The sequence below is a fragment of the Melanostigma gelatinosum genome, assembly GCF_949748355.1.
Source record: "Melanostigma gelatinosum genome assembly, chromosome: 1".
Lineage (NCBI taxonomy): Eukaryota > Metazoa > Chordata > Actinopteri > Perciformes > Zoarcidae > Melanostigma > Melanostigma gelatinosum.
This window is the reverse complement of record NC_136634.1, coordinates 25,079,072-25,095,261: the sequence shown is the minus strand read 5'-3', so window position 1 is coordinate 25,095,261 and position 16,190 is coordinate 25,079,072. Positions and strand designations below refer to the sequence as shown.

General features: G+C 42.9%; 1 pseudogene across 1 annotated transcript; it reads left to right on the top strand.

The window, feature by feature from the left end:
- The first annotated feature begins 1,842 nt into the window (after positions 1–1,842).
- On the top strand, positions 1,843–11,057 carry LOC306795065 (centriolar satellite-associated tubulin polyglutamylase complex regulator 1-like; annotated as a pseudogene). Its single transcript has 9 exons — positions 1,843–2,015; positions 2,114–2,216; positions 2,768–2,898; positions 3,139–3,223; positions 3,972–4,057; positions 5,421–5,628; positions 6,721–6,829; positions 9,608–9,671; positions 9,916–11,057. The product of its transcript is annotated as a centriolar satellite-associated tubulin polyglutamylase complex regulator 1-like (transcript).
- Positions 11,058–16,190: the final 5,133 nt, after the last annotated feature.

Sequence of the window (16,190 nt, the reverse complement as noted above, 5' to 3'; positions counted from 1 at the left end):
CGAACTATTGTTGTTTTCCTTTTTGCTTATTTTTGTTTCGTTTCCTTTCTTAAGAACCAGAGCCTTTTTATAATTGTGTTCTTTGTCCGAGTAGGAGCTGCTAAGCCAAGGTGGTGGGGTTGGTGCTTCCAGGTGGTGGTGTCTCCCTTTGTGTGCTGTGTCGTTTGGTGTGCCCCGGGTTGAGACCCTCACGTGTGGTTGTGTGTGTGAGTGTTGTGTACACGGGTGATCGGGGTGCCTCCTCTTTTGGGATCCTCACCTGCGCTGGTCCACCGCGCCACTGGTAAGCCGCAGTCCTCCTCTTTTTAAATGTATAACGGCGCTCTTAGATTTCGTGTATAAACTGTAAACAGTGCATTGTATAGCAGAATAAAGTTAATTTTGTATTGGAACCACGTCTCCTGCTCATTTGTATAATGAACCTGAGTGTCTTTGGTACCCTGATACAGATCAGGGGAAAGTGAATCTCTAGGTGCAACTCCTAGGGTGGCGTTGTTGTGCGCTGATAAAACAGTTAGTCCACGTTTCGCCACACAGGGACACCACCCTGACGGACTAACACTAACACACCTCTTCTATTTAATCCTTAATCCAGATGTTGTATACAGTCTCACTGCATGAAGAATACAACACAGAATAGGAAACCCTTGTACACCCCACATGAAGCTGGATTCACGTTTTATACAGTTTAGTCATTAGCGGATGTGTTATTCGTCACTGGACAACGCCATTGATTGGTTGCATTTGAATTACGGCCCGCTCCCAAGGTATAACATCTCTTTGCTGATTGGCCCATCACGCGTCCTTATCCTTGGTAAAAATTAGATTGGCAGCTCTGAAATTAAGCCCTTCCTGTAACTACGAAAATCTCGCCATCATTAATTTCATGCATTGCCTTTGCATTGACATAATTTGTGAGCAATGTGCAATACATATAGAAGCCATTTAGCACTTGGGCATTTAGCACTCTAATCATCCGTGTTGTCAATGTCGAATGTCTCTTACTGTATGTGTTATGATGGTTTTAAGTTGTTTCTGTGATGTTTTTTTGTTTAAAGCAACGGACTGTAGCACTGTCACTAAAGTAGAGTGGTAAGCATGCAGGAGAACAGCACTAAAAGGGACAGTGAGGACAGAATGCAGAGACAAACAGTGTCCTACTGTTAGTGGGGATTGAACTCCATGTTGAGCTGCTCAGGCATTCCCTGAAAAACAGAATCAAGTATGGGTTTGCTTCAAAGACAAGTACCGCAATACTTAAGAAAGACACAAAATCTTGCAAACAAACCTAAATCACTTTGAGAGGAATCACTTGGTGATGCAATTACCGTTCATTTAATCCTCTCTGAAGTCCAGAAACAACCCTACTAGACTAAATATTGAGTATGGGAATATTAGATACAACATAGGCGGTATAAAAGGCATGTTATCGAGTACTAACCATAGAAACACAAATTTAAGAAGACAAATAATCAGAAACGGTTTATTGGCAAGTATGATGACACAAAAGAGAACTCTGACAAGTATAAAGATATAACTAAGAATAATAATGTAAAAATAATCAATATAATATGAAAAGCAGTAATCAGATGTTGGGACTTCCTTGTACAGCAAAGGTGCAATTAAAACTGTAAAACGGCGATGGATAATATAGCGAGTAATAATATTAAAAATACTGCTAGTATAAATAATAATGATGACGATTATTATTATTACGGTATGTCGAAAATAGCAATGGAACCTTTGTGTGCTATGTTGCTTGGGGGCATTTCCTGAATGTAACTGACAACATCCTGCTGTTTCCATGGAAGCCCCAGCCCACCATATTAGAGTCACATCCACGCGACGGATGGTCGGTGCTAAGATGGTGCTATGATGGATGCTACAGAGGTCGCATTGCTTTTAACTGTGTACATTTACCTCAAGTCTATTCATGTTCATTTCAACGTCCTCTCCTGAAAGCATGAGCAGAATGAACCGCTTTAATTCCACCGTCCCAGATGACGAGTACCTCGGTAGGATGTGTGTTAGCTTTGCAGTGCTAACAGCTGAGCTCTTTAGCTGGTGTACTTTAGATCTGTCTAATGGTCGCTCTGTGTCTGTTTCCTCTCAGCGGACAGTAACGTGCTGTTCTACCTGAGTGATGCAGTGACCCAGCTGCTGGAACACAAAGAGGAGTACACCCAGTTTGGGGTGATCCGCTACTTTGCTGAATAGTATGTCACTCCTCACACAGTTAGTCTAATAGTTCCTCTGACCTGGGCAATAGTTTGGACTGATGTAGGCTTTGGGAGGGCGAATCTCCTCAAAGATAATATTGGAAAATTACAGAATATAAGGAAACTGGAACTACAATTTTCAAACTTCCCCGGTACCTTTTATCTGTTATTAGGTGTACAGTATAGTCACAATCATTCAATTGCCATTGTAGTTGCTGGTTTCTTTTGTAGGAAATGTATACTAAGCCAGTGTTCTAATATGATAATGTGTTTAATAATATACATTTGTACATTAAAACACTGTAAATGTGATGCATACTCGTCTTTCACGCTGTTTTGCGTTTATGCGTGGTATGTAATCTAAACGGTGAGAAGTCTACTGAACTAGATCACATTTTGTTTTACAACACTGTCACCCTCGCTTAGAGAGTCGGTGGAAGAAACACAATTTAGTGCTTCTTGTGTTTCTTTTTGATCTAACTGATTACATGAATGTTGAGGTGGACTTCTTCTTGTTTGTTTTAATTGCTGTGTGTGCATGTGTGTAGTTTCAGCAGTGTAAAGAACAGTAACCACGTCCTCTTCAGAGAGTATAACTACATCAGGGCCACTCCCCATAACAGAGCCTCCTTCATCAGAGTCTTCTGGAGATGCTACAGACAGATCGGCAAGAGCGGAGGTGAGTGAGAGCCACACACTTCTTCTGTTGGAGGTGTAGTTTGATCGTTATAGTCACTCAATAATTGCCCCTTTCTCTATATAAGGCTACGTTTATGTTATTACATGCGGAAGTATTAAAATATGAATAATTCATTGACGTGTAAAACCCACTAGACCTGACTTGGTTGGTTTGACTCTTTAACGTTGGAATGAATGCATCACTGTGTCTCTTCTGTAACTGCATTGAGTTGTATTCCAGACTCTCTGTCCGTGCTGGAGTACAGGTCGCTGCTGCACTTGTTGTGTCCAGACTTCCCTTTGGCGATGGTGCAGAGTGCAGCCAGGTCAGTACACAGACGCACCTCAGACAGCACGTGCACATTGTTTTATGTCTTTGTACTGTTGTTCCCCGATCCCAAGAGGTCACACCTTTGTTTGTTTGGTTACCACAACACTAATGTTGCATGCTGGGAAAATGTGCCTTTTTCAGTTTACTCTAACAATCAGTATGAGGCACATGCGGTAGAGTAAAGAGGATGGCCACTACATTTGTATTAAAGTACAGTGTAGTCGTTATTTTGTAGTTACACTGAACAAAAATATAAATGCAGTGTCAGTTTAACTGAAAGATCTAAGACCTTTTCTAGACCCGCAAAATGATTATTTCTCTCAGATTTTGTGTTGCTGATTTTTACACAGATGTGACTTGGGCTGGTCCCAATAATAGGCCACTGTAGCATATGCAGTTTTATCTTCATAAAACATGTATTAGGCTCTCTGAGCTATGGATTTGACATGACTGCTGCTACAGAAATGCATCTTTTAGTCACATCCGTCTTTTATGATGTTTCTCTTTTTGTTGAGTGTAGATTGTGTATACTGCACATGCGAATGCTTTATGTTACAACAGACCTAACAAGAAGATATAATGCAATCAGTCATTGGGTGAGGAGCCTTCTCTTCTCTGTTAAATGCATTTCAGTGTGTTGCATACTGACGTGTTACTGGGCTAGTCGGGTCCCTTAAGGACCAGTTCTCCCCTGGACGTATCTGGTATGAACTGTTATCTGCTTTTCTTTTCTTGTCCTGTAGAATTGTTCTGATGGACGATGCCATCGACTCTCTGATGTCTTTTTCTGATTTCCTCTATGCCCTCCAGCTGCAGTTCTACTACCCAGGTACAATACAAGCTACTGTTTCATATGGCTGTGTTCAGTATGTCCAGGCTTATACATTCACTTCACTCAGTTTGGCTGTAACCTTTACTAACGTGGGTGTGTTAAAGGGACAGTTCACCCCAAAATGAAAAACTACATATGTTGCCTCTTACCTGTAGTGCTATTTATCTCGACAGATTTGGTGTGAGATGCCAAGTGTTGGAGATGTCATCCATAGAGACGTCTCCCTGCTCTCCAATGTCCACCAGACTCTCCGTCTCTCTCCAACAGCGCACTATAGCTCCGATGAAACTGCTCACAAGGTCTGAGGATTATCTTGAGTCAACGAGTTATGATTTCTAGAAAGTGACATCGCTGTTGAGGTTGTAAATGTACTTTTTTGGCGCTTTGAACACCACCAGCCGAGTGCCAACGAGTCGCATTATGTGGGAGAGAAGGGAGATGTCTCTATGGACGATACCTCCAACACTTGGCATCTCACACCAGAACCATGGCCGTGTAGGTCACTGAGGTCCTAACTGTTGCAGAGATGTTGCACGACGCCAAGATTACGACCTACGTATCTCATCGCCGTCATTGTTTGTGTGTGTGGGGGGGAAGGGGGGGCGTGGTGAAGTGGATGATCTAGTTGTTACTTTAAAGTCTTTACTCAACAAGTTGGTTCTTTGATTATATCAACAGCTTGAGGTTCACCTAGTGGACTGCTTGTAGTCTCGTGCCGTTCAATATACGTTGATGTCTGCTCGGTGATGTCTGCTCGTCAGCTTCACTTCCAGCCTGTATCGCCTGCATGTGTTTAAAATCGTCACTGAGACGGATGAAAATGAAACGACATCAGTCAGAGCTCAGCTTTGGGAAGGGTAGAGGTCAACAAAAAACCATCTAGACTGATAAATAGTGCTATTCATCAGTCTAGATCGTTTTTTTGTTTTTTTCAGGTAAGAGGAAAAATATGTCCTTTTTATTTGTTGGTGAACTGTCCCTTTAATGATTTGCATTTGTTTAGACTCTTACTCAATATAATCTTTGTGTTTTATTCTCTATAGTAAGAGGTATGTTATACAAATGTTTCATATTTTCATTATGGATTGATTGTTGTTTAGTTAGAGGGTAAAACTGTCTGACAAAGATAAAACTCTTGCCCACTGGAAGGATTTCTAAGTTCAGATATCTGATATGAAAATAATAAAAGCTACATATTATCTACCGTTAGTGTGTGAGGAATCATCTTATCAGAAGTGAGCCATATAGAGTCATCAAATGTATATCTGATATCGAAGTTATGATGTGTGCAGTGTTAACAGTCTAATCCCATTTCCATACAAAAACTGAATAAAACAGTATTTAATCCGCGTGTCTGTAGAGTTCCTGGACAGCGTGCTGGTGATCTACCAGGATCTGTTAGCAGGGAAGAGTCCTAACACCGTCATCGTCCCCACATCCACCTCCATCGAGCAGCTCCCTTCTGTGGCTGCAGAGGAGACCGACAAGGAGAAGCAGCCGCAGGACGGCGTGGAACCGTCCACTCTGGCTCAGTGTGTTGATGCCCTCTGTGACCGGTTCAAACGCAGGTAAAGCATACACACACGTCCAGCCCTCACTCACTGGGACCACACAGCGTGTAGAATACACTCTGATGTTACAGGGTACATCGTGTTTACAAGAAAAGACATGGATGTTCAGAGAGGTCAGTGTCCTTGCTTCCCATTGGCTGTTGAGCATTCAGGTTGAACCATTTCTGCAACACTTCTAAACATATGATGAAAGGACCTGTACTGCAGCTTGTTGACTGGTATTTGTTTTCATCAAAATAGTTTAAGCATGATTCAAATAAAATAAGACAACTTTTAGTTAAAGTTTAAAATGAGATTAGATACACTTTATATTTGTAGATTTATATTGTATTGATTTAAAACAACTATTTGTGCGTGCATCAGATATATATTTGTGAATTAGATGTTTTGTGTGGATTTTTTTGACATTTACACATTTGAAATGACTTGTTCACAAGTCATAATTTGGCTTTTTTTTATTTCTGCCTGAGACCTGGCAACGGAATATGGAATGCATCCATTTAAACGGACTCCGCCCTGTGGACTGTTCTTATGTTGGGACACCGCGTTTGGCCGGCCGCGGTGGAGGTCTCGCCGTGGTCTGGAAGAATCAGTTTTCCTGCCATTTGGGGAGCACAGAACATTATACTACTTTTAAACTACAGCTGACTAGCTAGTAGCACCAAAGCTGTGGAATGCTCTGCCTGCACCTCTACGCTTTGCTGTTTCTGTGAACTCATCCAGAAATCAGCTCAAGACACACCTGTTTAGACTGGCGTTTGGGTAACAACTCCTGTCCTAGGCCTGCTTTTAAACCGTGTTTCTGTTTCTGTGCATTTTAATGTAATGATTGGCCCTTATATGGTCACATTGTGCTTTTTGTTTGTAATTCTTCTCCTGTTAAGCACTTTGTGACTTATGTCTGTGAAAAGCACTTTATAAATACATTTTACTGACTTACTTACATATAATGATAACTATTTCTATGTGCATTGAAAAATATTTTTGTGGCGAGTCATTAATCACAAAATACATTTGTGAATCTTTCTGTGTGCATTCATTAATATTGAGACTGATCTGACCCTGTCGTGTTTGTGTTCCTGTGTGAAGTCATCCTCCCAGGTCCTGTATGAGGGAAGTAGGGAACAGACCAACAAAGTCTCTCACTACAGCTTCCTAATGAGCCTGGCTAAACACGAGACCATCAACCAGACTATTGGTAGGTTTAACATTACACAGTCGTAGTATTACTGCTGCTACTACTGCTTCTGCTACTACCTATACTGCTACTACTGCAACTTCTACTTCTACTACTACCCCTACTCCTACTGCTGCTACTACTACTGCCTCTTCTACTTCTACTACTACCTCTGCTGCTACTGCTGCTACTACTACTGCCTCTTCTACTACTACCTCTGCTGCTACTGCTGCTACTACTACTGCCTCTTCTACTTCTACCTCTGCTGCTACTGCTGCTACTACTACTGCCTCTTCTACTTCTACTACTACCTCTGCTGCTACTACTACTACTTCTACTACTACCTCTGCTGCTACTACTGCTTCTGCCTCTTCTACTTCTACTACTACCTCTGCTGCTACTACTGCTTCTGCCTCTTCTACTTCTACTACTACCTCTGCTGCTACTACTGCTTCTGCCTCTTCTATTTCTACTACTACCTCTGCTGCTACTACTGCTCTGCCTCGTCTACTTCTACTACTACCTCTGCTGCTACTACTGCTTCTGCCTCTTCTACTTCTACTACTACCTCTGCTGCTACTACTGATTCTGCCTCTTCTACTTCTACCTCTGCTGCTCCTACTGCTTCTGCCTCTTCTACTTATACTACTACTACCTCTGCTGCTACTACTACTACTTTTATTACTACCTCTGCTGCTACTACTGCTTCTGCTTCTGCTTCTACTACAGTCTTCAGCAGACTGGACTACTGTAACGGTGTGTTTACAGGTCTCTGTAAAAAGTCTGTCAGAAAGCTGCAGCTGATTCAGAACGCTGCAGCTCGAGTCCTCACTAAGACCAGGAGGGTGGATCACATCACCCGAGTACTGATGTCTTTGCACTGGCTTCCTGTCCAACAAAGAATTGACTTTAAAATCCTGCTGTTGGTTTACAAAGCACTGAATGGTTTAGGGCCAAAATACATCTCTGATCTGCTGCTACCTTATGAACCATCCCGACCCCTTAGGTCACATGTGTCAAACTCAAGGCCCGCGGGCCGAATGCAGCCCGCCACGTTATTTTATGTGGCCCACGAATCCGCCAGCAAAGAAAAAATTAAATATAATTTTTTTTTCTTTTTTTTTGGGGGGGAAAAATAATTAAGTTTGACTTGAAAATAAAAGTATCCCCATGTTCGAAATTATGAGATAGAAAGTTGAAATTATGAGATAGCATGTTGTCTGTGTACCGACATTAACTATCACAACAGGTGGACAGGAGAGGCAACAGCCCGAAAAGAGGTTTTCCAACGATTGAAAAAGATCGACAAATAATCCCAAAATGTCCACGAAGAGAAAAATTGATACAGAGGGAAGGAAATGAAAGATGGGAAAGCGAATACATGTTTGTGCTTCAAGGAGAAAAACGGGTCTGTCTTCTGTGTTATGAGGCGTGTCGGTGATGAAGGATACAATTCACGTCTGCATTTTGACACCAAACACGGAGCTAAATTTAGCCTCCAAGAAAAACATCAAATTGTCCAAGAATTAAAAGGCAGACTGCAATCACAGCAGAATATATTTACACAGCTACAGCCCAGTGCATGCTGAAGGTATGTGAGCAGAGCTCCGACCAGATACAGACTTTTACAAATGTCAGTTTGTGAAGAAACACCATCGCAGACCGAGTTCATGAACTAGCAGCAATCTAACACAGCTAGCTAAGAGACGAGCAGGTACTTGTGTTTTTAATGAACTGTTGATGAAAGCACAGACAACACGGATACATCATCTATCCATGTTCATCAGACCTGACTCTCAGTGAGCAGCTCTTGGATGTAGCTGCCATGCACAGGACGACGACAGGGAGGAACATTAGTGATGCAGAGAGGTGACACAAACAGCTTTGAACAAAGTTAATGGAATAACTTGTGTTTGATATGTGTCTTTGTTCTTTTCTTTAATAGTTTGATCTTTGATAGAGTAATGTGGGTTTCTTAACCCTCAATTAAAATGATTTATGTTATAATAACAGAAATGTGTTTAAATATCATTTTTCAGTTATATATCTGCATGTACAATATTTTTACACTTGAATAAACAATAATCAAATGCAGAGACAGTTATTTAACAATATGTTAGGGAGAAGTTAGTTTTACAGTCTGCCTTAGGTCGTCTGGGACCGGTCTACTTTCTGTTCCCAGTCAGAACTAAACATGGAGAAGCAGCATTCAGTCCCAGAAAGCTGCAGGTCTGCTGAGACCCTCAGCTAATTTAAATCAAGATTGAAGACTTTTCTGTTTGCTGCTGCCTTTAATTGAACCACATTCAATTAATATATTAATCAATATTTTTAATAGTTTTATGTGAAGCACTTTGAATTAAGACCTCAGAGAGGCCGGGTTAGAGTCCCGAGGCAGGGTTGGAGTCCCACGCTATATAAAAGAACTGCACAATATATCGCCATTTCCTTCGGGACTGAGTTCGTGCAAAGCGTACACTATAAAACGCAGAAAGGCAGAGATCTTTTCCAGACGTGGTTTGTGTGCGAGTAGTTGCAGAATTGCGTCAGTGTATGGTTGATTGCGTACAGCGTAATGTCTCAGGGAGTCCCACGCTATTTTGTGTTTTAATGACTGTTTTTTACCTGTGTGCCTGAAGCTATTTGAAAATATTCTCCATAGAGATCCCATTGAAAATAAAAAGCTTAATAATTCAAAAAGTTTAAAGGTTAGAAATATGAAAAGTCATAGCACCCCTCTGGTGCTTAACAGCATTCCAACAATAAGCTGAACGTTGTCTTTCGTCCCTCTTCCTACAGGAGCATTACCCAGCATGGCAGAGTTCCTCATTGATCCAGAGATGGACCAGGAACTGGACAAACTGTGAGAACGCATACAGTGTACTGTACACTGCACAGGATGACAGTATCATAATACGCAAACACGTTTAGCTTTTCTCACATTTGTTTAACAGACATGCTTTTCTCGTTCTTTCCTTTCGCTGTTTTCTCATTTTGTTGTCCTCATTTGCTGTGTCTGGCCTTTACTTCCTGTCCTCTTTGCTGTGTTGTTCTCCTATCTTCCTTTCTTCTCTTAATAACTCGTTCTTTTTTCCGGTGCTGTCCAGAATCGCCCAGATCTCAGTGAGTCCCGGCAGCAACAGCAGCGGCAGTGCGGTGGGGGGGCTGAAGGAGGTGCAGAGGAGGGCCTCCCCCAGGAGGAACATCCACCACAGGAGGAAGATGGAGGTGGAAAGCGATGGTTCCACGGAAGAGACCGACTCCTCTGAAAACTGACCTCTTATCTTCCACCAGTCTGTGACATCTCACCTTCCATCTTATGTGGGAAACACACTGTGGCTGTATGGTACATGTCAAAACGTCCATGACCATTATTAGTTATGTGAACCCACACTAGTAGTGGATCAGCGCACGGCGGTGCAAGAGAACACTCCACCTTGCGACAGACTGTCTTCATGAGAGTAGCTCTGCATGCACTCTAGATTGACTGATGCTACGTATTGTTAGAAGTCCCACGTCTGCACATGATCATGTGACATGCTACTGCTCTGCACAGTGTTTTGAATTTTACTGGAATCTTACCAAACAGAATGTTTGCATTGGTTGGCAGTAATGGTATTTATTTAGTTATGAGTGGTATAACTAAGTAGAATATCAACAGTATCACTCCACTTTCTACTCAATTTCAAAGTATTTACAATTTTACCTGAAATTCGGTTGTTGTGATGTTGGAGAAGCCTCTTCATACCATAATGAAACACCAATACTCTCCACTACGAGTGAAACTAAGAAGTTTAAGTAAGTTAGCTGCTCCATATTACGCAAAACAAGGCCGGTCTCATTGCTGGAACACAAGATAGGAACCTCTTTTGGTTGTATTGAGTTATTTGTTCTAAACAGCATCCAACGACCCTTTTCTTTGCCTTTGCAGGTGTGTTTGGCCTTAATCCGAGTTTCTTGTAAATAAAACAACTGTCCGACTGGTTTTATGATGCTTCCCCTTTCCCCTAGTGAACTGGGTCGTAACAGGGTGAGAAACACGTCTTCTGGAGCAAAGCTGCACCTCGGCTGCAACATCTCAGCCAGCAAGAAGCTTGCACCATTTTATATCGCTTATGTTCCCACTGAGTATCATTCAGCTTCTCCCTCACAGACATATGCCCATTTTAGAGTGAAACGACTGTTGGAAAAACTTCAGTAATGTTTTTGTTTAGCCACTGTAATCTGAGCAGCTGGTTCCATAAAGTCTGTGTCCTATGAAGCATCGTCACACAAGCTTCCTCAGCTCTCTTCTTCATTAAGTGTCTCAGTTGTCTGTCTTAATGACTTTCTCATGTTTGTTTACTTGTGACCGGCGTCGAGGGTTGATCGTAAATCTGTTGTGTTCACATCAGTTTATACGTAGGATGATTTGCATCCCCACTAGTAGCTGAAGTTCGTCCTGTTTGTTACACAGTGAGCGGACGTTTGAGAGGAATATGCCCGGCAGCGGTGTGCGGAATCCACGTGAGCGGAGACGTACAAGCACGCCGGCCCGCTTTCCTCTCCTGCGTCGCCTCACTGCTTGAGAAAGGATGAGCGCACCCTTAGCAAGAATGTCCAGTAATTCCACAGAAGTTAGCAGAAAAGTTGGAACTAAATCCGCTGGAGTCGTACCCCTGATGTTCATGAGCTCATCTCTGGTGAAGGAGCTCCGGGTATCGCAGCATAAAACTGAATTAACAACAAAAACAACACAAAACATTGCGCACCGAATCATCGAGGCAGCCATGTCCGGCGCCATCTTTATTGACCAGCTAGTGCCCTTGTCCCTACTGGTAGCATGAGGTGGTACCTGCAGTCCATCCAGGTTTCACAGGTAGTCCGGTTCCTCCAGGATGGCACATCCATACGAGCCGTCGCAAAAGGTTTGCTGTTTCTCCCAGTCCCGTCTCAAGAGCGTGGAGGGGATACCAGGAGACGAGCCATTACACGAGGAGAGCTGGACAGGAAACAACCCAGCAGCAGGACCAGTATCTGCTCCTTTGTGGAAGAACAGGAGGAGCACTGCTAGAGCCCTGAAAAAAGTACCTCCAGCAGGAGAGCAGGTTCACAAGTAGCACATGAGACAGACGGGACAGAGTCTGGAGGTGACGTGGCGAGTGTCATGCTGCCTGCAACATCATCCAGCATGAGCAGTTTGGCGGTGGGTCAGTGATGGTGGCACAAACCTCCACGTGCTAGCCAACTGTACCTTGACTGCTGTTGGGTACAGGGATGAAATCCTCAGACCCATTTTCAAGCCTGACGCTGGTGCAGTGCACCCTGGGATCCTCCTGGTGCAGGACAATGCCCGGCCTCGTGTGGCCAGAGTGTGTAAGTCGTTCCTGGATGACAAAGGCATAGAGCCATTGACTGGCCTTCACGTTCCCATGACCTCAATCCATTGGAGAACCTCTGGGACGTTATGCATCTGTGCATCTGACGCAGCCAAGAGAGTAGTGCCACAGACAGTTCAGGAGCTCGTGATGCCCTGATCCAGGTCTGGGAGGAGACTCTGCATTGTCATGAGTGCATACATACACACTACTGAGTGAGTCACATTATGAGCTGTCGTGATGAAATTCAGGCCAATTTGATCAGCTGTGATTTAAATTTTTCCCTTTGATTTCAGGAAAATCTGAATTCAGACCATCGGCCTGGCATACTGGAACAACCCCGGTGTTCCATCGTTTGGGGTTCCCCTCGGGAGAATGTCACACATATCAGTGAACACGAAGGCGTCGCCCTCTAAATAGCATGGAATATGCCACTCTCAAGTTGTGGGTGGAAAATGGGCAAATGCTCCATCCCTCCACATACTGGAGTGTCTGGAGCTGGCCACTGTATGGAAAGTTTGTGTATGCCACTTTGTTTGAACTTGTAGTTGAAAGTCTCATCTTACCTTGATACAGTCACTGATTCCCAGTTGAACGCATCGAGCAGAAACTAGATAATGAGCAGATCAAGACAGCCTGTGTCAGAAGACCTGTACTCCTCTATGTATGATTGATCTGAGGAGTGGACCTCTCTATGTATGATTGATCTGAGGAGTGGACCTCTCTATGTATGATTGATCTGAGGAGTGGACCTCTCTATGTATGATTGATCTGAGGAGTGGACCTCTCTATGTATGATTGATCTGAGGAGTGGACCTCTATGTATGATTGATCTGAGGAGTGGACCTCTCTATGTATGATTCCTCTGAGGAGTGGACCTCTCTATGTATGATTGATCTGAGGAGTGGACCTCTCTATGTATGATTCCTCTGAGGAGTGGACCTCTCTATGTATGATTCCTCTGAGGAGTGGACCTCTCTATGTATGATTCCTCTGAGGAGTGGACCTCTCTATGTATGATTGATCTGAGGAGTGGACCTCTCTATGTATGATTCCTCTGAGGAGTGGACCTCTCTATGTATGATTGATCAGAGGAGTGGACCTCTCTATGTATGATTCCTCTGAGGAGTGGACCTCTCTTTGTATGATTGATCTGAGGAGTGGACCTCTCTATGTATGATTCCTCTGAGGAGTGGACCTCTCTTTGTATGATTGATCTGAGGAGTGGACCTCTCTATGTATGATTCCTCTGAGGAGTGGACCTCTCTTTGTATGATTGATCTGAGGAGTGGACCTCTCTATGTATGATTCCTCTGAGGAGTGGACCTCTCTATGTATGATTGATCTGAGGAGTGGACCTCTCTATGTATGATTCCTCTGAGGAGTGGACCTCTCTATGTATGATTCCTCTGAGGAGTGGACCTCTCTATGTATGATTCCTCTGAGGAGTGGACCTCTATGTATGACATGACGTTGAATCTTGTACTTAGTCGAAGCTTTGCCACAGTCTACTGAGTACGTAGCTGTGGTATTCTCTTCCCTCTTGCAAGCGAACAAACAGACAAAGACAACTTTGAATCTTCTGAAGACTTTATTATTGATTTGTGAACAAAACTCTCTTCCCCCGATTAACATAGAAATCTTCCATCACACCATTCTGTTGCTAACTCTGGTACAAGATGCCTCATGTATGTGTGACGCATGTGATTAGGGGAGGTACTAGAATCAGAGGAACATAAAAGAAGCAGGAAAACTGTGAGATTGGGCTTTCCCCCCATCTCTAGAGACTGGGATAGACTTCTTTAATAGACCCTTGGGGGTCTTACCCCCTCAGAGGTGGGGAGTAGAAGACCCTTTGTGCGTTATCAGAAGATCAGCGAGAGAGAGAGAGAGAGGAGAGTTCCAGGGTAGAAGCTGGATTATACTTCTTTAGCAAATCAGCGAAAGCTGAATAGAAATAAACCTACGTATTACAGTGAGAGTGCTAGAATTAGTTATTGTAGTACTGTGACTGTTTCATTGAATTTTAATTGTTGTATGTGACTGTTGTGTGAAAACCTTTAATAAAACAACGGCCTTACTATTTGTAAGTGTCTGAAACCAAACACTCTGGTTCTTTAGCACAGTTAACCGTGTGACCCAGACACCAGAAGCTACCAGAGGAGCTGAAGGTAAGTTCTCTGGGTGAAGACTTGGCAGTGTTAGTCATAAATGGTGAGATGTTCACAATAGGCAACAGTAAAGTATAGACGGTGTACATAACTATTCATACAGGGTGTTAGGGTTACATCCTACTGAGAGCGCTATAGGGCGTAGCCGTAAAAGACTTTCACAATGACAATATTTCCGAAATCCTAACGACTCAGCTATGGGGTGAGATAAAAGGCCGAAGGTATAGTTCTGACACCTCCAAGAGGAACCTAACCCTCGCAGGTGGGACAGCGGACGGAGTGACCGCCGTGCTAGGTGTAAGCTTGTGCTGCTTTCCCCGGGTCGGGATCCCTTCACGCTACAAAACCCGAGAAAAAGAAACCCATCTCCATCAAGGTTTTTATATGTTTATATAATATATAATAGTCATTAGGAATCTGTAACAAAATGATGTCCTTTATACCACATCAACTATCAAACAAACTACCCAATTAAATGAATCATTTCCTATTTTCTTTGGTATTTTTGTTATATACACTGTATATAACAAAAATACCCAATCAAATACCCAGCAACCATCATTGCACATCTGTATATGCAATGATGATTGCTGGGTATTTGATCATGTGACGAGTCAATATGAGAAACGGTAGCTAGTTTAGTCGCAAGACTGACAAGCTGAGCACAAACTGAGCAAGCAGTGATGCGGTTCAAACATAAAGGTGGCAGTAACAGGGTCCTTTAGAGCAGGTAACACCTAAACAGTGATGAGTAACTGACAAATACATCTTTCAATCTCTGACAAAAGTCAGCCACAACTGCAGTCACTCAAGTTTAGCCCTCCAACACATTCATATATTGCAAAATCCTGTCAAGGGTTATGATGAATAAAAATGAGGTGAACTTACAGACTTGTATTCTCGAAGGAGAAGGTCCTCTGGCTCCCACTGAAGAACATGTATTCTAAGTGCAGTTGTAAATGTAATTTATTGACAAGAAAAACTAGCATCATTATCACCAGTCTGTGCATCTTCTGTGTCTTCATTTTACAACATCGATATCATGCGGTGCTACACCCAGGTTTAAACCAACAGCATACAATGATAACTCCGATACAAACATACATACATAGAGTTTCTATACAGGATATATCGATATTGATGAGTCATGTACAGCAGATCCCCATGGTGTTAGAATCAGAAGAGTGGAATACAAAGAAGACACTTTCTGGTGGATCACAACAACTTCCTGTGGTGCACCTTGAATGGCTGCATGGAAATGAACGTGGTGGAAAGTACACTCAATGAGACTGAAACAGTTTGTCTTTCTTCCAGCTCGCCATTCATTTTCATTCACTTCAGTATGAAACTCAAACAACTGAGACTTGGAAGTGTGACATCTGTCATCCATCTTTGTAAAGTTCTTGTCCGCTTAGATTTGGGCAAATTTCTGATGCATTATTGAATTATTTGATCCCGTTCTGAAATGAATGATAGTTTGGGTGTTTTGAGGTGGGGTTGTATGTACTTATTCACAGTCAGCGTGTTACCGACAGAAGACAGGAGAAGCAGGGAGGACCACCAGCTCTGGAGCAAAGTAAAGTGTTGCAGTGGACGAGTGCAGCACCAGAAGCTTTTTAGCCAATCCACCTTTTAAGAGAGCGTAGGTAAGTTTCACTTTCAGGCTGTCTGCCGGCAAGATGAAGCAGTGAAAACCCTCCAAATATGGCGAACACTTCAATTGATATTGACTTGTGTAGGTGGGTCTTTCTTTTAGATGTCGACAGCAACTTATTGCTTTGCTCTTGTGTCGGTGTTCCTGCCTGTTTCTCCAAACTGGGGATGTGTTGACCGCCAACTACAGTCGGTAATACA